The sequence below is a fragment of the Chelonia mydas genome, chromosome 1 (assembly GCF_015237465.2).
Source record: "Chelonia mydas isolate rCheMyd1 chromosome 1, rCheMyd1.pri.v2, whole genome shotgun sequence".
NCBI classification, from domain to species: domain Eukaryota; kingdom Metazoa; phylum Chordata; order Testudines; family Cheloniidae; genus Chelonia; species Chelonia mydas.
In genome coordinates, this window is record NC_057849.1 from 157,883,691 (window position 1) to 157,904,061 (window position 20,371).

Genomic DNA, 20,371 nt, shown 5'->3' on the forward strand with positions numbered 1-20,371 from the left:
TGGATGTTTCCATTTAAAAAACGATTCAGAAAAAACTCAGACATATTTGCAGATTGCAGTAAATTACCCAAATGTAATTGTACTAATGAATATCCTAGTTAAAACTGAAAATATTTTAGTGATCCTGGTAGACACGTATGTATACCCGATCCATTTTTGTAGAAACTTTGTCACTAGAACACTGTGACAGATGCACAATATGTTCAATATCATCTTATTCTGTGCGTTATGTAAGTTGATAGGAATTATGCAATTTTATGAAGCAGTTTGTGGTCACCATGTGTTATTAAGAACTGCTGTGTGAACAGAAGAACTGCATCTGACACACGCTGCAAAAGTTCTAGACTGAGTACCAGTTTGCATGAAATTGTCTATATTCCAGCCTAGCCACCATTCTTTGGGAATAAAGAGCATCAACTATTGGACATTTTAGTTGGTTTATCAATCATAAAGACAAATAATTATATTTATTTCATTTGTCAATCTAATGACTGACTCTTAGTATTCTTTCATTATAAGTAGCCACCCATACAAAGTAACTATAAAATCTGTAACTACCTTAATATATTGTGCTACTTTCTGTGTCGAAGAAAGATTCTTTTGGGCCCTCTTCGTGGTAGATTTATGTTCTCTGAAGATTTAAGTATATTAGTATGGGTAATCGCACTCCATTACCTTCTATAAAACAGAATCTGTGACTTCCTCCCTGGTGTGCATTTACCATATCGAAATGGGCTACTATTTTCATATTTAACTCACTGGTAAGTCATAAAATCAGCTCAAGAAGTGTCTGCCCAAAGAACTGAACATACAAGCTGATAAAAAGGAGCTTTTATTACTCATAACAGTATTGATGTTATATTAAACATTGAACATTGACTATTGTTTTGAATTGCAGCCTTGGCACCCTCATCCAGCCTCCCTTTCAGCTTTGAAATAGACCAAATTCAGAAATTTACAAGGCTTTTAAAAAACCTAGATGAAGCAATTAAAGCTCCAGATTGGAGGATGTGATCCTTTAAAGGCCCTTTACAGAATATCAAAAGAAAGAGAGGATTATATTTAGCAGGTGTGACAGCCCACGCAGGACATTTCATTGAGAAAGAGCCTGACATTATCCAGCAACAAATACTTAAATTAATATAAAACATCTTGGGGGGGAAGTGGATTTTCTTTTCTTTTTTGAAGTATTAGGAAATTATACCACTTTGTGGCTCCTTCAAACCTGAAAGGTCCAAATATACATGAGTCAATGGTATGTAAAAAAGAAAAAAAAAGAAGGGGGGAGTTTAAAACAAAAAGACTTTGGTAGGACTGGGGAGACAAAGAGTGGGGGTAACTGGCCATTTGCCTTACAGCAAGCAGAGTAGCTCTGCATTTTCTTTTCCTGTCTCATTCATAGATCTGCACACTACCTAATGGACCAAACTAGAAACAATGGACCACAGACTAAGCAGCTAACACAGTTTATGGAATAGCACTTTGAATGGAGCTTTGGAGTCAGATTATTCTTAGTACAGGGCTAGGTGTTCCAGGGGAGTGCCAGTGGGGGGACTTAAAAGAACCAGATTATTGACAGCCGCCAAACCAGGTTTGTGTGTGCGTACTCCACCTTGATCGTGATGGAAGCAGCATCTTTCTTTCTTCTGTTTCTAGATCCCCTGAGATGCAACCTTTCATTACAGAAATAGTGTATTCTGATTGGTTTGTGTCTATCTAGGTAATATACTAAATCATCTAAAGTGGAAAACTGGACTCTGTGGTTTTGTGGGGAGATGTACCCTCATCTGTTCTTTTATTCACCAGTGTGTGGTCCTAAATGTTAACCAGTTGCTATTTTTTGCTTTTCTTGAAAGTGGTGAATGTAATGCCCCAAAGCCCATGTGTTCTTGTTATAACTCAGTAAAGCCACTCAGTAGACACTTAACTATCTGTAGCACTAATAGTGGTTAATAGAAAGGAAGGGCCAATTAAATAACACTTCTTACTGACAGATAGGCCTAATCCAACATTTTATTTTGCATTCAAGCTACCAACAAAGATGCATTATCTGATCTCCATAAATTGATTAAAGTGAATCAGGTCTGGGATAGATGTGTCCTGTCCTGTCCCACCTTTTGTTTAATTCAAAAATCTATGATGTGCTAAAACTGATCTCACTCATATGACTAGTCTTAGTGGGAAGGACACTTGTGAGACATCTAGATTCATGCATTGCCAAGTACCGTCTGGCATCTACAGAGTTAAAGGTCCTCAGAACCTATAAGATCTGGTCTAGGTAGTATCTAAAATCAGTACTAGACCCACTTTATTTTTTCCTTAAAAACAGGAAATGGAGCCCTGAAGGCTTTTTAACTGGAGAGAGAGAGAGTGGGGAGGGGGTATACTAGCTCTGCCCATATCCAGCCCGGAGCCTGACCCAGACTTGGGGGTCTCTCTGTGTGGGTTCCCCCCCATTATTTTGGCAGACTTTTTGGAATGTCTGGGAGCTAAGGGCTTTGCTTCATAGAGCAGAATTCTGAAGCAAGAAAAAGAGAAAGTTATAGACTAAACCACAGAAATGTAAACATGTCTGCAGCTAAAATAACTCCACTTTCATTGAAAACACGCCTCACTCACAATCAGACTTCTGTGTGCGCTGCTCCATAAAACTGCACGTTAATAGTAAGCAATTAATACATTATGTAGCCCAGCTTTAAAAACCGAGACACCTTTAATTATGATTATTGTTATGATCATTAAAGGAGTACTCGATTTTCTTCTTTGCATGCTTTGCTCTCGATTCCGACTGTCAGCTGGGGTACCAAGCTGGGAAAGTGCAGGAGAGGTGACTTTCGGAACAGGAGTGAGAGCAACATGAAATGAACGGCAGGAACATTGCGCAAGATAAAGTGGGAAAATGCAGTTTCAGCACGGAGATAAGGGAGAAAAGACACCTCGGTAAGGACCCTTTTGAATTTAAAATTCTTTTTTGTTTTGTGGTGGGGTGGGGGCAGGTTAGAATCGAAATGACGCTGAGGGGACCCTCACGTGGTTTGATGGCTCTCACTTCACCCCTTGTCTTTTTGCCCTGGTGTTTTTTTCATCCTTTCCATTGCTGATGCGTTCTTCTCGGGTTTTGTAATGAATTAACTGTCCTCACCATAGCTGTGCCTGCGTCCCCTTCACTGCCTCAACTTTAACATCACACCCCCCATCAGTGCCTTCACGCTCCCCTCCCGTCTCTACAGGAGCGGAACAATATTATGGCCGGTTAAGGGCGTCGGGCTTAAATAGTTGCCCTGCATCCCACCCCTCACTTGTCTTGCACTGAATCGAGGTATCTGTTTTTTACACTTTCACGTTGGCTTTCCCCCGGGTCGGGGCGCAGTCTTTAATCTCAGGGCAGTCTTTGCAGACAGCCATGCCTTGTAAAGTTCGGTGTTCCGGGGGAAATACCCCGGACGCCTGGGTTCTCTCCTCCAGCCCAGTCTGGCCAGTTTTCAGGTTTCGTTCCTCTCCCTCCCTCCCTTCCGAGCACCCGGCAGCCCGGCTGGAGGGGACTCCCCGGGCCCGCTCTTTCGAGCCCGTCAGGTCTCTCTCACCCCTCCCCCCATCTGCTGGGTCCGTGCCCACCCGCCGCGGCCGCGTGCCGTGGGCTCGGAGCGCCCGGGGCTGGCCGCGGCGGGGCAGGTCCCCCCGCGCGGAGGGAGCTGGGGAGAGCCTGGGCAGTGGCCCTGCTCCATGATTGGAGCAGGAGAGAGGCTCGCTGAGCCCGGGGCCCGCGCTCTGGGCCGAGCCCATTCCGAGTGAAGTGAGTCAGTGCAGCCTGCGGCTCCCCCGTGCACTCGCTCACTCACTCACACGCTGGAGGCGGCGGCGGCCACTGGCTTCACCCTCAGCCCCGGACTCGCCCCGTGCCCGGCCTCTCCCGGTAAGTCCCTTCTCCTTCCCGCTCTGGCGGCTTTTCGGGGGAGGGGGGGGGGTTGCACGGGACGCGGCCTCGGCGCCCCCGCCCCAGCAGCAGCAGCGGCGGCGGCAGCAGCTGGGACAGGGGTGGGGCGGGGCGGGAGGAAAAGTTTGACAGGGAGCAGGGCGCAGTTCCCCTGCCTCCCGGGGAGCGCCCGAGGGGCTGGCTCAGCCCGCTGGCAGGCTGGAGATGCCCCCCGGGGCGGCACGGCGGGGCCGGGAGCGCTGGCAGCAGGGCGCACTCCCCGCTTGCGCTTCCGCGGGGACAAGCGGCGGCTCAGCCTGGCCGCCGCCTGGCTCGTGTCCCCCCAGCCCCGCGCCGGGTTCACAGGGGGCGGCTGTGCGGGCGCTGGCGGCTGTGGGCGCAGGCTGGCGGCAAAGCGCGGGGCCAGCTGCTGCTCCAGGAGGCTGGGCTGGTTGCGAGCAGGGCGACAGGCTCCGCAGGGGAAGTTTCCTGCCTCTGGGATGGGGGTGTGTGTAATGTGGGTAACGTTACTTCCCCAGGTGGGTGTGGGTGGAGGGAGATATCCCAGAAGAGGTTAAGGATCCGCTAACATCGTGCTGCCACCAGTAAGGTCATGGGGCTAGATTCGCTGCTTATTGATAAAATATGTGGAGCTTTCCGTAGGGCAGCCGAAACCTGGGACGTGTGCTCGGTGGTGTTTGCCCGGCAATAAGGGTTGAATTAAGGTGCTGCCTTGGTTTTGGCTGAATGGCTGAAAGACAGCCTTCGGAGGGAGTTTCTGTGCAGCCCATGCATGTGTGTATAACACACTGCACACAGCTGTGAAATATTCGCCATCATCACCTTGGCTAGATTGTACGTGGAACAGTTGCAAGAGAAGTTTTGTGCCTTCCGAGTTGCGTGTTTATTACTGATATTTCTCAGTAATCCCCCAGTTTTACCTTTTCAAGCACTTGTATACTTTGAATATATCAACTTCTAAGTGCTTATTATTTTTGGTTTGATCATTAGATATACTGAATGGTAGCAGGAGAATTATGTCTTTATATCCGCTCTGCCACACTTATCCTTTTAAACTTCCTTTAGTTTTAATTTCTTCATACACTTTATTTTCTGCCTGGCTGTTGGCTTTGTGGCTATTTCCCTACGATTTTCCCATATTTTGTTCCTTTTCATAATAGCAGCGCCAATATTTTTCTGTCCTCCTACAATCCATGATTCAATTAAGTGGTATCAATGGTACCTTTTAAGTTGTACAGCTCTTGCAAAAAGTTAAAGGGTGTTTTAGATCTATTTTCCTAAACCTTTAATTAAACTGAGATTATCTAGTGAGAGTCAAAACTGGTTGTAGTACATTTTAGATGAAGTGCACTGATATAAATATATTTAGTGATCAGATGACTTCCTAGCCCTATTTGAATATAAATAATCATAGTTATAAAACTAAAACGGCAAGATAAAATTAGCATAGACTTCCATTCATGACTGTATTTACTATGAATCTACAGAACAGCAAGTAAACTTTTACTTCTTAGTCAAAATTCTAATCCTACTGTATATTAGTGTTGGAGTAATAGTTTGTAGTTTACATTCTGTCCATGTAATTTTGAGTTCACTAGGGAAAGTGCGATACTTAGGTCTATGGACTGCACATGGAGAACTGTCACATTCCTTAGTTTTAACCCTTTATCCACTTGCATAGTTTCATTCAAGCAAATGGAGCAGACTGAACAGACTGCTTCTGGCTAAGACAAGAAATCAAAACTTTAATTACATTAGCTTAGGTACTATTGAACTCATACCTGATAAATACATTCTGATTAACTGGGGAGGGAAGGGACTTTAAATTGAGTGTTTGACAGGTTCTTAATTAAAATAAATAAGAAAAGGCAAATCAAACCAATACACCATTAAAGTGACGTGATACAAAGATATTTTGGTGTTGAATATCTTATCCAATTCTTAAAAGAAGACTTTTTTTTAAATATAGGGATATTGTAAATTAAGTTATAATTCAGGCCTTATATTACTGTTTCAAACACACACGCGCACAAACACTGGCTAACTTGCTACAAATCTGTACAAATCTTTGCAGGAAAAAAATCCTCAACTCAAAAAGCATTTCAGGATTTAGTTTTGAATAGCATCCACCCCCACCTTCCACCAATTTATTCCCAAAGGTTAAACAAATCATATAGTACTGGATAGAGTTACATGTTACAAGAATTTTATAAATGATCTGTCAGTGTAAGTTCTAGATGTGTTTAGTGTGTTTCTACCTTAGGATTTTAGTGCTGCTAAAATGTTACTCAGTTTTGATTATATGTTGGGCAGTCTTTAGTCCCCAAATACATATTTTAACTATGTGTCTTATATATTAGACACATCTTTCTCCTTATACTTTTGTAGTAGTGTCTTCCCATCCCTTTTATTTCTCTTCTTTGAAATACTTTTAATGAAGTTTGCTTTGAATTCTGTGTCATACTCTTAAACAATACAAGACTTTAATTCCATAGAGGGATTTAAGTGAAATAAGCCATGAGAGCAAAATGCAGGTTGTCACAAATTTCAAGATGGACTTTGTTGTTGCAAATTTGTTATTTGTATGTTATCAGGTTAAATTTTTTCGATCTGAAATGCCAATTTAATTTCCAAATCTAAAATCATGGTTGCTTATTGGTATTATGACACGAGGCACTGATGTGACTTTGCTATCTGCTGTTATATGGAAAACGTATTTTGTGTGTGCACTATGCTCGTGTGTAAACAAATATAAAATCTTTCGATAACAATCTGTGATCCAACAACATCGCATGAGCAAAATAACTAACCACTGATGAGGCAAAACCCTTTCTATTGCACTTCACGCAAAATGCTAACTCTCCCCTACCTAGATGTAAGGTTAATTTGATTGGTTGTCTCTCACCAGAGTAGTTCATTAATGATGCACTGTCAGTCGTGTCCAGGCGCTCAGCAAAGCACTGTTTCATCTCTTTCCTAGTTATATGCACTTAGTTAGGGCTAAAGAACTCCAAAATCTTTTGCAGTCATGATGGTATCTGGGCATACCAAAATGTTACATTTCTTTCCCCTCCTTTTACTTGTGTGTGCAATTCTTAAATACTGGAGAACTTAACAGAATGGGTTAGCAGAGTCTTTTAATGCAGTGAGACCGAAAAGGACCTTTTAATTGACAACAACTTTTAGAAATGTTTTAATTACCGTGGAACTGGTTATTTTTGCGGTAAATACATTTTTCTGGAAAAGGCAAATGGGCAAATGTAGGGTTATGCCTTACTTCCTTTAATCATGCAAATAGTTATGTGGAAGTCAATGGGACCCTACTCCAGACAGAAGTTGTTTACATGAAGTGTTTGCAAGAAAGGGTCCTGTGAGCCTGATACAGCTTCCATTGAGGTCATTGGTTCAAGATCAAGCCCTGCATAACTAATGCTGCACCGTGCATTTTTCTAACACGCAGTTGCTCTTTTAGTCTATATTTTATATTTGCAACTTTCCCATCTGTTAATTTAAAGAGATTTTGTTCATAAAATACATTTTAGCAAGACACTTTCAATATAATGTTCATCCATAGGTTGAAAAAAATTACCTTTCATGCAATAAAGTCTTACTCTGGTTTTCATTATAGCCTGCAACTATTCACTTTCACAACCAACAGAGTATTTTTTTTCCTCTTGTGGACTTGGTCCTGCACTTCTTACTCAGGCAAAGCTCCCACTGACGTCAAACATCTCTGAGAATTTTGTCTGAATATAGAATTCAGGTTTGAGCTCTACGGGTTCACGTTTAATTTGGCATTCTGCAAGATGATGAAGTAGGAGGGCAAAATTTAATATGCTTACTTGGTAGCATAGTAAGACTAGTGTAGGTAGAAAGCTGGCAGTCTAAAATTACTTTGCTAAATTTAAATGTAAGTAAAAAATAGGCAATAGAAAAAAAAATTAAAGGGTATGTCTAAATATGGAGCTGTGGACATATCTGTTATATTTAACCTGCATTTTAACCTCTTTTATTTATAGATAGTGGTGTGTGTATAATCTGTTGGACTTGATTGAGTATAGGAAACAGTAATTTAAGAATGAAAACTAAAGGGTATACACTTCTTTAGATACAGAACATGCATGCATACGGCTGATTAACATAGATGTGTGTATGAAAAATAAAATATCTGAGTTAGATATTTTTTATGTTGACTGGAGAACTAAAGTGATATTTGATCTAGAATAAACATGAATGGATTCACTAAAGGTCTGATTCCCATATATCTAATGCAGGCAAAACTCCCACTAAATTCAACAACTATTTTACCTGTATAGAGTAGGAGATTGTGTCCTAAAGATTTTTTTTCTCAAAGTTACATTGCAACTACACTCTGTTAGTGCTTTTTAATTTAGAAATTTGTTAGGAGAAATAGATTGTTCTTGCATGCTGCTTGCATCAGATGAAATCTCTTCTTGGCACAACTTCATTCCAATAAGAAAAACTTTCTCCAAGACAAAAAGAACAAAATCGCTAGTTATTGTTGTTATATAAGAAAATTAATATTTATATGCTGCATTATCAAACAGAAGACAATAACCATATGTTTTCATTTTATCTTGAGGTACAATACACAAAGAGTCATAAGTATGCCTTGATGGAGAGTAGTTTTAAACTAAGGCCACAAGCTTGTAACTACTTACTACACACAGGAGTAGCTCCATTGAACTCCATGTGACCTGGAGTCATGTGTGAGGTTACTTGTGTGTGTGTGCCATTGCAGAACTGGGACTTTATTTTTGAGTTAAGGATGTTTTAAAACAGAGGATCTAATCCATTAGGAGCCCATCATCATGGCGTTTGGGTGGCTGTTAAAGTATTCTTTCATTGTCATGTCTTCCAATTTCTTAATTATCCATCTATTGGTGACATGCTTGTATTTGTGCCTTTAATATAACAACCAGTAGATTGCTCATATATTCTGACATTGTGTAGTATTGTTAAAATAATTAAAATGGTTACCTTTTAAAAAAGGGCAGGCCTAAAGATAAGCATGATTTCCCTTCACTGATTTTCACTGCATTTTGGGACCTTTTTCAGGATCTGACATTTAACCCAGAATTTTCAACCATAGGTGCCTAAAGTTAGGTAGCTAAATTCATGTTTAGGCTCTCAGATGAGGGGCTTGGTTTCCAGAGATGCTAAATAGGGATTAAACCCAATTCTGAAAATTTTGGAGTAAAAAGCAGATTCTGCAGAAGGTTCAAAATGGAGTGCAGATGTATTATCACTTCACAAGGAGCCAGGTACTGGATAGGCTGTTCAGAGGGCTTTGCAATGGCTTAATAGGTGACCTCTACTTGAGATCAGGGGGCAAGAGTTTGTGGGTGGGACAGCAGAGTGGAAGCAGAGCATGGCCAGTGCATCAGAGAATAATACCACAACCGCATTTACAGCAAGGGGACATAGCAGGTTACAGCCACAGCTATAGCAAATGGGCTGGGCTGTAATAGCAGCAGCACCTTGGCAGGCCCAGGCCAGCTGACTTGGGCTCAGGCTGTGGGGCTGTTTCACTGCTGTGTAGACTTCTGGACTCAGGCTCTGGTACCCTCCCACCCCGCAGGTAATAGCAGTCTTGACCAGGCTGGTGAGGAGTAAGATTCTATTCCCTGTCAGGCCCAAGCATAGATCCCTTGCACAAATGTCTTTTACTTCAAGCTATGCACTAAACACCATGAATTGGCCATAACTGCCATTTGTTCTAAGGCTTTGTGTAATTAGCAAAATGTTGTTGTTGTTTTTATCCCTCAGTATTGCATCATGGGGATTTAAAAAAAAAAAAAAAAACAGCCTTCAGAACATACAAGATCTTTAAGCATAAAAGGGGGAAAGCTACCACCATGAGTCACCAATCAACCCTGTCCACAAACTGACTCTGTAGGATTGGGCAGTCTGGAGTTTTGTTAAACTGTCCACAGAAATCCAGCATTTTAGGTGCTCAAATGCACTCAGTCTTCTTTGAGTTTCCTTAAAATTCTCACAGTGCCCAAGAGCACGAATGTCTTCTGGAAGTCACTGATCATGATGTCTTGCACTCCTAACATGTTCTTGAGCTGCCCCGTAGGGATTGCTCCAAGTGCTCCAGTAATCGCTGGGGTCGTCTTTGTTCTAGTTTTCCATAAACATTCCCCTTCGTGGCAGAGTTCTCCATACTTTGCTATCTTCTCTTTCTGTTTCTGTCTGTTGGCATGGCAATGTCAATTAATATGGTCTTGCCTGTCTTCTTTTCTGTAGCAGCTATGTCCAGCCTGTTTGCCTGCACTATTAAGTCTGTGACAATTGTCAGATCGAATTATTTTTCATGTTTATATTACGTGGTACTGCTGAGAGTCCTGGGTGAGGATCAGGGCCCTGTTGTGCTACTTGCTATACATATTCGTATCTTCTAAATTATGCAGATTACAAACTTTAGCAAAGCTAGGAAAGTGTTGTGATTAGCGGTAGTGCTGTATGTTGGCTAATTTGTTTTTGCTGATTAAAAGTAGATATATTTAGTATGCGGGATATGTTTTAATCGAACTGTTTTTTAAAACTATTTTCTTTCATTCAACAGTTTCAGTGTATTCAGTCAATAAATGATTATCTTAACACAATAGAATTTATGCATGAAAGTCACATAAGTTTCTTGAACTGTACAGTGAAATGCTTAAAAAAGTTAAGCTCTACTTAAAAGCACAGCACAATACAGCACAGTTTTATACTTTCCAGTATTATTTAGAAAATTAAAATGGTCTGTATAAGGAAAGAAATGACTGGATATGCAGAAGCAAAGGCTTCTAAGCTAATTTCAGTTTTCTAAGGAAGCGTGGTCAGTTCTGGATAAACTCCCTAATAGATTTAAATTTTGATTTAAAATTCACTTTATGAAATGGACTATTCTCTATAGAATACAGAAATTAGCTACTGAGGATTTATGGCATTACTTCAAAAGTAACGTGATATATTTCATTACAACATATAGTGGGACTGGACTTCAAAGTCTGCTTTAGAAAGAATCAGATTTTTTTTTTTGTCGAACCCCATGTAAAATAGATATGATAAAATTAAGCCATGACTTTTCAAAAGAAACTTTTACTGTCACAGTTGCTGCTCTGAACGTAGTTGACTGTTCAAAAGTTTATAGGTTTTCTTAGAATACATTTGTTCCAGTGGCATTAAAAGTAGACATTAACAGAAACAATTGATGAAAAAATCAAGGGCCCACTTCTGCTCTGATTTACACCCCATGCACATACTGATTTCATTAGGTTTGCCTAGAGTGAAATTCAGAGAATATGGTTCAATAACTTTCTTTCCATTTACAAGTTATCTAGTATTTTTACAGCCAACCATCCACACGATACTCGGCATCTCTTACAAACAACACAACCTAAATCATCTGCCACCAATATGTATGTCAGCATCCTGAAACTGTGAGGAACAGATCTAAATAAATATCACTAAGGCCCCAATTCAGCACAGCACATGCTGAAGTGATTTGCTAAATCAGAATTTAAGATTTTGATCCTGTTGTCCTTATTCAGGTAAATCCCTCACTGACTCAATAGCAGTTTTACTGAAATGAGAATTGCACCCTTAGGGACTGATCCAAAGCCCAGTGAAGTAAATGGAAAGACTTTGATTGACTTAAATAGATTTTGGATCCGGCCTTAGAACACTAGCAGCTGATTTCAAAGAGATTGAACAAAAATCATCTGACTGTAAGGAAATCAACTGAACAGAATGCTAACTTCATATTTTAAAATGAATAATACAATTGCTTTAAAGTTAGCAGATTATGTTTTTAATAGCATGTACTATAATAGTCTTGTTTCTACAGATACACAATGCAATATGGCTTGGGAGCTGATCACTGCTTAAAAATGCATATAGACTACCAAAACAGCAATAACGTTTGCCAGTCAAACAGATGCTAAATCCACCCTTATTCTATAGTACTTTCACCAAGAAAAGGAAAAGCTATTTTATGCTTTCTGGTGTGATATGTATTTTAAATTCAGTCAAAAATGTGAATATTTTATCCATAAAATGTTTCAGTGTTAAGTTAGTTCTGAAACAAGACAGACATATACTGTACTTTACTGAGATTCCATTCTGCTGATGACAGAACTAAGATAGCTTTGAAATGTCAATTTGTGTGTTTTTTGTTTTTTTTTAAAGAGGTGTTCAAGTGTGTTTGACATTTTAAACATTGAGTGAATTTCATCCACTCTGTGGTGCAGAGGGCCAGCAGAAGGCCTCTGAGCCACTTAAATCTCTCAAGCCCCACTTGCACTCTCAAAGCAGGGCTAAAGCAGCATATAAGCTTTGTGCTGGCCCTCTGCATAGAGTTGTTTTTACTCAGTGAGTGGTATCTTATCATGTGACTCCTCAAAGTGTTGGCTGAGCAACTAGGTGCAGCTCTGAAGTTGCGGTTATATTTTGAAAAGTAACTCTGTAAGAGCTAGCATAGCGGGGGGTAGGGATGTTCCATGGTTTGTTGGCTTTCAGTGAGTTCCATGGCAGTTTACTGGGGAAAAGGGTTTAACTGCCAGCTTTACAAACTTAATCTAGATGCTGAGCACTATTCCTTCTGGCTTGTGCAACAATACCAGTGGTAAAGATTCTGCAACTAGAATTTGGTGAACAAATTTCTTGATGAGGTGTTAGCCAGATTAGAATCCCACTAAGTCTCTCTCTCATTGCTGTGGTGGTTCTGCAGGACTAAAGAGGACTGAAAAGTAGTGAAAAATCTATTTCAGTCACTGAAGTAAGCAGACATGACTCAGAATACTCACAGGGAACAGATCCGTTGAGTAAAAAGGTGCCATTTTTACACAGTTTTCTGCCCATAAGTGCCCTTTAAACTCTTACTAAAATAACATACTTGCTCTGGCACTTCTCTTGGAAAGCTGAAATGTGAGTGGGAGAGAGGGTTGCTTTGCTGTATTTCAGCATCCACTTCAAAACTGAACAAATTTTATGTGATATTTGTAATGAATATATGGCATCAGACCATACTGCACTTAAGAGAAATATTGAAAGAAGCTATTTGAACTCACTGGGAAGGGGATTCCTGTTTGGATCATTTCAACATTGGGGGGAGTGTGACTCCCATTTCCCTTAAGTCTGTATGTTAATGGTAAAATGAATCATAAGTCTCAATCATCCTAGATTCCCAGTAAAAGTTCTAATATAGGCGTTGCAAGTAAATTTGTGAGATTTGTATTAAGACTCTTGTAATCATTCACTGAAGGTTACACTTAGAATATGCAAAGTGAGCGGTCTAAGCTAAAAATTAGTTTGGAACCACAGTGACGTAAGCCATGAGTGTTTATGGTCTTTGAGAAAATGATGTAATCACTGGCAACCAAAACCCTGAAGTGGTAATGCTGATATTCAAGTGAGAATAAAATGTTCACTGCTTCTGTGCACCTGGGGCCTAAGCCAGCACCCACTGAAGTCAATGGAGCTATGCTGATTAACACCAACTGACGATCTGCCCCAAATGAGACTTTCCATTGATTTCAGTAGAAGTTGGATCTGGCCCCTATTTCACAATCTGTCATGGAATCAGCAACCAGGTTAAAGAGAGAAATGGATTCACAAAAGGCTACTTACTCCTAAATACATGGTCGAACATTTCTGAGCACTGGTCTGTTTTAAAAGTGGCAAGTGGGGAGCCTAAGAATCCTTGCTGGCCTGTGACAATTCAAACCCATTCATATATTTCACTTCGACCACAAATGTGGACTTGTTAGTCACGTTATCCACTCTCAAAGCAGTAGTCCTATCAAAAGACAGAAGTGTTTAAATGTTCTGTAACAGAGTTGGCAATCATCCACACCCACTCACAGCTAGAGGTCATTCTACAGCACCCTCCCTCTGTTTTCCCCTCTCCTCAGGGCCCTTTAAGAACTCACCGTCCACACACCATTCAAACAAATCCCCTCTTGGCCCACTTTGTTGAGGCCTTTGGTACGCTCCAGTCCTCTAGGTCTTAAGCCCAGCTCAGTGCCTCTTTCCTGATTAACCCAAAATAACAAAGCAGAAATTAACAGTTTTCAGCTCAGCTGGCCTTTGCAGTCACTCCCAAGCTTCCCTGCCTGGAGAGCTTTCTCCCGCTCACTCCAGCTTTTTCCTTGTCACTCAGGGGCCTTCTTGCTCTCTGAAATCTTCTAAGCTCTACCCCCCCTCTTTTTACTGTAACGTCCTGTTTTTATATATGGGGAATCACCTTATCAACCCAGGTTTGGCTCATCTTGTAATCAGGACTGGCTTAGCTCTAGGCTCTCCAGCCCAGAGGTAAGCCACCCTGTTACAGGTTCTGTCCATATTCAACATTTTTAGTTCGTTTTAAATAAAAAATATACCAAAGGGTCCCTGTGCTTCCCTAGTTCAAAATAACCCAGGATGAAGGGGTTTGGAAACTTTGCATGTGTTTTCTGTGGATGAAAACCTGATCCCATGGAAGTGATGGGTATTTCCCCACTGACTTGAAGGGGCCAGGATTTCACCCTAATTCTTCCATTGGAAGTAGCAGAGGCTTCAGACGTGAAATCCTGCAGATCCCCCAAGATCTGTAGAATTTGGGAGGTGAACCTCCACACTTATCTTCACACAGGAAGCAAATCCTGCCTTTTCTACAGAAGAATTAGAAGGAATTTCCCCAGTACAGATGTGCAGAGTTTCCAGGCCTCTGTATGGGTTCTTTTCCTGTAGCTAAAAGTACAGGACTATATGCATACAGGCTCTGTGCCTCCTACTATTCCTGTCATTTTCCAGCCCCATTCCACAAAGATTCAGTAGAGCTGTGCTGTCATGGATTTCTAACATCCCCTCCCCTAGCCTTCTGCCTTGGGGCCCAGCAGCACTTCGACTGCAGAATACTGCTTGTTTTGTCACTTTAAAATGGGAAAGGCATTTAAGAGATGACAAAATTAACAGTTACAAAGCACACAGGTTTGCATTGTTCATATATCATATATCTGAATCTGCCTTATAATATAGACTGCATTCTTGACTACAGATTTCAAATACAAGCAGGAATGATCTCCTCCTTTTGAGCACATAGAGGAACTGAGTGCCTCAACACAAGGCTTTCTGCAACAGGGTTAACTCTAGGCTTTCAGTTGTCCAAGACCAACCAATTAGTGAGTTTCTCGCAAAGCCTGGAATGAGGCTCACATAGTTGCTAAACATTTTGTTGCTTTACAGAGTCACCTGTCCTTGCTGTTTAATTGAAGTGTCCCTACTCTCTATATTAGTCAGGAACCAAAAGTTAGCCTGTATCAGTGTGCAGTGCTCACAGAGGTGGCTCAGGCGTTAGCGCAACACAGTTTGTTCATGTTGATGCTTCTGAGGCATGTGATGGTCTAAAGGATGCTGTTCCTACATCCTGTGCTGTTGGTAATAATGAATGCTTTGGGGAAATGGACTAAGGCAAACCCATTTCCTTCACAATTAGGGGGAAACTAGTGGTGCAGAAAATCATTAAACATTAGACATCGCTTGACCAAGTCCCTACAAAAATGCCCTCTGTTTAAATTAAGATCCAGTTATGACCCCAATATCTTGAAAGAAGATCTCAAATAAAAATGAAGTTAGTTATGCAGGCCACATGTTAGATTGTTAAAAAAAAATGGATGCAACAAGAAAACATTCATGCCTGTTATGAAGGGGAAAACATTTGGAGTGAGAGGTCAAGAATAACTCTCCATCCTACCCCTTAAAATTATGACCATCATTGTCCTGCCAGGATCAGTTTCCACAGGAAGTATCTGTTGCATAAGTTGTAAGTCACGGAGATGGCAGCAAGCCTTCTGTAGCTTCTGCATGTGCACTTGATATTTTTCAAAACGTCTGCTGTCCTTGCATGAATGTAACTTGCTCTTTCATGACAGATCTTTAATGATTTTTCTCCATCCTCTTTTTGACTTGCTCACTCCCATTCAGCACATATGCTGTGTGTGTCCTTTAATGCAGTGAGTAGCCATATTTATGAGTAGCCGTAATAATAGTCCTTAACAGGCCAGTTCCACTCTTGCAGTATGACAAGTTTGTGCTGCTCTGCTTCTGCAAAGCTGCTCTAAAGTCAGCTTAAACAGCCTCTTGAGGATTGCTGAGTGGCTCCAGGATCATGGAGGTGAAAACATGGCTTAAAACTACCTTTCTATGCCAAATCCTCCTCAGCAATGCAATGCAATGCAATGCACTCCTAGGCCAAACTGAGGATGAGGGCAAATATCTCCAAAGTTCGTTATAAACATTAACTGAGACAAAGAACTAGTTAAGTAACTTGCATAAGACCACAGAGGAGAGCTCAGTACTAGAGGGGGAATTAGAATTCAGGAGTTCATGGCTGCCAGTCCTGAGCTTAGACTACTAGACCACATCTTTAATTGATCAGTTATTTTAAGTTAGACTGGAGAGTTGGAGTGCATCAATTTTTATTCAAGTTATCAAAATTTTGGCCTTTTTCAAGGCATTGTAGTAAAGAGCCTGTAACATTTTTCATTGGGATGTAAATTACTGCAAGATCTCAGAAATGCTTCTTCCATGTAACATTACACAACAGCATTCCTAAGGAAAGACACTACAATCAGACAGTGTAATAATTGAACATTAAAGCATACCTGGCTTTGAATTATTACTCAGATAAAATCATTAAACTCATAAGTGATAATGAGAAAAATCAGTGATTAGTGGTTTGCCATTTTGGTTCCCAAAGAATAAAAGCAACTTCATTAAACTGACCCCATACTGTCCTTTTTCAGCCTCTATGAAGGGCAAACACTCCTGAAAATCTGAAACTCATGAATTTACATAATAATTTAGTATTCGCATTGGAGTCAATTAATCAAAATACTCACAGAATGTATCAGAATTCCAGTAATGAGGGGTTTAGTCTTGCTTCCAGTGATATAAATGAGAATTACATAGGATCGGATCCTGAGTGTGTGCCTGGAGGAACAACCCTTGCTCCCTGCCACTCCCCCCCCAAAATGTGCTAGTCAAACTGGGGCCTGATCTAACTGTCACCAAAGTTAATGGAAAGACTCTCATTTACTTCAGTGGGAGTTGGATTAAATTGATTTCAATGGGAGTTGGATCAGACCCATAGAAAGTACTTCCTTTTATTACTCTGAAGTCTATTTTAGCAGTGGCTTTAGGGGCCATGTGCTTTGGAGGAGAAAAAAGGGTTTTGAGGAGCTACACCCTTATAATAAAAACTATAAAAAAACCTCAGGATTCTGCAGGAATGGTCCAAAACACTCCAGCATACGTCAGTGCGCTACTGCAGTGTTTGGGGTGATGATTGTTTTTAATAAAGGCAGATGTTAGTGGTAATGTTTCCTCAGACTAGCCTTGATTCTAAATACACATACAGTAGCTATTACTGATGGTTTCATGCAGCTGCATTACATTGACTATAGTGTTTTCTCTTACGCAAAAATGGAAAGTTTGGGTGTTTTTTCCCCTTAAAATGACCATTGTGCCTTATTCAAAACAAAAATCAAAGAAGAAACACATTTGGGTAAAAGGCAAAAGAAACAGAACTGTGCCAGGGCAGATTTTTATGGAAATGCTCTCTGAAGTATTTCCATGAAAAGGCAACTTATTCACTCACAGATGGAGGCTGCTTTTTCGTGAGACAGAGAATAATGTACCACACCCTGACGCTGACATGGTGTATAACTTTTCACATATTTTAAAATTAGGCAATAAGGAGGCCATGTTTAAGACACAAAGCTTTTCTTCTTTACTGTGATATAATCAAGTTATCCCCAAAGAGGGAAAAAGTAAACCAGGAAAAATTGATTTTATGGAAGAAAAATTAAAATATAAAATTGCACCAATGAATGAGCTATTGAAATGGAAAATTGCAATATTATAAAAAGCACAACATTACCTTTGAATAATGTTACAATTATATAACACTTAAGTCTCATAAGCTTTCCATGCATAGAGTTTCTGTTTAATTCAGTGGGAGTTTCATACAGTGAAGGATTTCAGGAGTGGCCTAAAAAAGCCCAGTTATGTTTCCATTGAAGTCAAGGGGCCTTTTGTCATTCACTTCAACAGGAGTAGGATTGGGTCTAAAAAATACGAAAATGTAAAACTGTTAAAACCATTGGCGCCGACTCTGTAGATGCCCCGGGCTCAAGTGCCCACGGGAAAAAAATAGTGGGTGCTCAGCACCCACCAGCCACAGCTGATTGGGGGTGCTGCTGATCAGTGTTTGGTGGCTGGTGGGAGGCGCTTGTGGGAGGGTGAAGCGCAGCAAGTTGTGGGTGAGTGGGAGCCTCGGGAGAGGAGGCGGAGTGGGGGCAGGGCCTGAGAGGAAGAGGTGGAGTGGGGGAAAGTACATTTTGGGGTGTTTTGTGAAAAGAGAAAAATCTTCTATGGACTCTCACTTTCTATCTGCTTATAAAATGATGGAGGCATCAGTTGTAGCTCCATAATTGAGGTTGCCTTGAGGTTTGCAGTTCTATGCCTGGATTCTACAATAAGTTTTGCATAAGCACAGAGGCCTGCCTGTGTGGAACTCATTGCAGGATTGGGGATTAAATCCCTTAGTCTAATATATAACAAATATGTGTCAACACCAAATTTATAACATTTACTCTTTGTGTAAAGACTGAATTTTCAGGGCAGTCATAAGTGAGACTCTGTTCCTGCAAGCCTTTAGACATGTATGTAAGTGTTTGCAGGATTTGGGCCTAAATCTGTTCTGTAGTTTAGGAGTTAGCAAGTGAAAATAACTCCTTTTCAAAACTTATAATTTGAGTCTGACATTTATTTGGCTCTCTCTAGCTAACAAGTAGCCGGGTTATTATGACAGTTCAAAGTTTAGATTCATCCAGCTCTAGAGTAAATCTCCAACATAAGCTACTTATATGCATTTGACTTTGTGTGTCTAAGGGTGGGTGTCAGTTTGTATTGGAAGGAAATAAGTTGAGGTGGTGTGTAGGATGTCATTGTGGGTGTGTATTGTGTGGTTGTGATGCTAAGTCATATGGGAGTTGTATGGATGATAAAGTTAACTAGTTGTTTCCTAGATTTGTATTAAATGTATTTAATTTATTTTGATTTAAATAATTTAAAAAGATGCCTACACAAAGGCTCTAGGCACTCTGTCTCTTAATGACAATTATAACGTAACCCCAGTAGCATTAAAACTAGAGTTGTGCAAAGAAAGGTAATTCCATTTCATAGAGGATTTTGATATTTTGCAATTTGGATTAATTCTGATGAAGAAGAACTTTATTGAAATCAGGAATCTCCATGGAATGCTTAGATTTCAACAAATTGGTAAATTCTGACAGAAAAAAAACCCAGTTTTGTTGCAGTTTTTCCAACCAGCTCTAATAGAACAATCATTCAGACAGGAAACTGCCCCCCCTCTCCTCCCAAGAAGCTTCTTTCTACCCCTTCATTGCTCTTCAAAAACCCTATCAAATAGATGTTCTTTGCACCATGCATGGAGGGTCACCACATTTGTAAGTAATTCAGTCCCCAGGTCATTTAGGGTTGTATAGGACATAACCAACACTTTGAACTCTACCTGGGATGAAATGCTGGGCCATTGAAATCAATGGGAGTTTTGCCACTGACTTCAGTGGAACCAGGATTTCACTTCTGGAGATCAGTTAGTGGTCAGTGCAGCTCATGGAGAACTGGTGTCATGTGATCCCAGCCAGATGCCCTGCTCTGTAAGTGAGTTGTTGCTGTACTGGCTTCAGTCTCTTAATGGTTTTATGGTGTAGCCCATATAACGTGCAATACAGTCGTCTAATTGTGAAGTGACACAGCCATCGATACCAATGGTTAGGTCTGCAGCTGAAAGGAAAAGCTGTAATCTCCTAGCCAGAGGCAGAGGATAGAAATTGGAGTGGGTTACTGCTGTTACATGACCATCAAACAGCAGCTGGAGAGGGTGGGGGTTCCTAAAAATCACCCCAAAGTTGGACCACACTGGTAATGAACATAGGACATACTCTGTCAATCAAAGGGACTGATATTACCTCCAGTATCTCCTCAGGCTCTTTCCCCTAACCCACCGTCATCACTTCAGTCTTGTCTGGATTGAGCTTCAGCTGGTTAATTCTTACCCATGACCCAATTTCAGTGAGGGCCTGGTTGAGGTGCTGAACTCTGTCATTCGAATTGAATGAGATACAGCCATACAGTTGGGTGTCATCAGCATACTGAAAATACTGCACCTCATGCTTCCTTAGTAACCCTCTTAATGGACCCATAGACAAGTGGAGGCGACAGACTGGTACCCTGTGACACCTCATGTTTAAGAAAGCTTTGGAAAGAGGAGCAGTTGCCCACAACTACCCATGGAGATCGTTCTGAATTTACCAGGTTATTCCACTATGTCAGAGAAAACCTTTTTGCAGAAGAAATAGG

The 20,371-nt window shown here is 40.8% G+C and overlaps 1 protein-coding gene across 3 annotated transcripts in view; it reads left to right on the top strand.

Annotated features, from left to right (window-relative positions):
- The first annotated feature begins 2,662 nt into the window (after positions 1–2,662).
- ERG (ETS transcription factor ERG) overlaps positions 2,663–20,371 on the top strand; it is a 206,270-nt gene continuing 188,561 nt past the window's right edge. Inside the window, exon 1 of one of the 3 annotated variants that reach the window (XM_043538222.1) lies at positions 2,663–2,940. The gene's annotated coding sequence lies outside the window, so the exon portion shown is untranslated. Of the gene's footprint in view, positions 2,941–3,452; positions 3,914–20,371 lie in introns of those variants that run through there. The other 2 variants (XM_037903906.2, XM_037903894.2) reach the window with 2 other exon arrangements.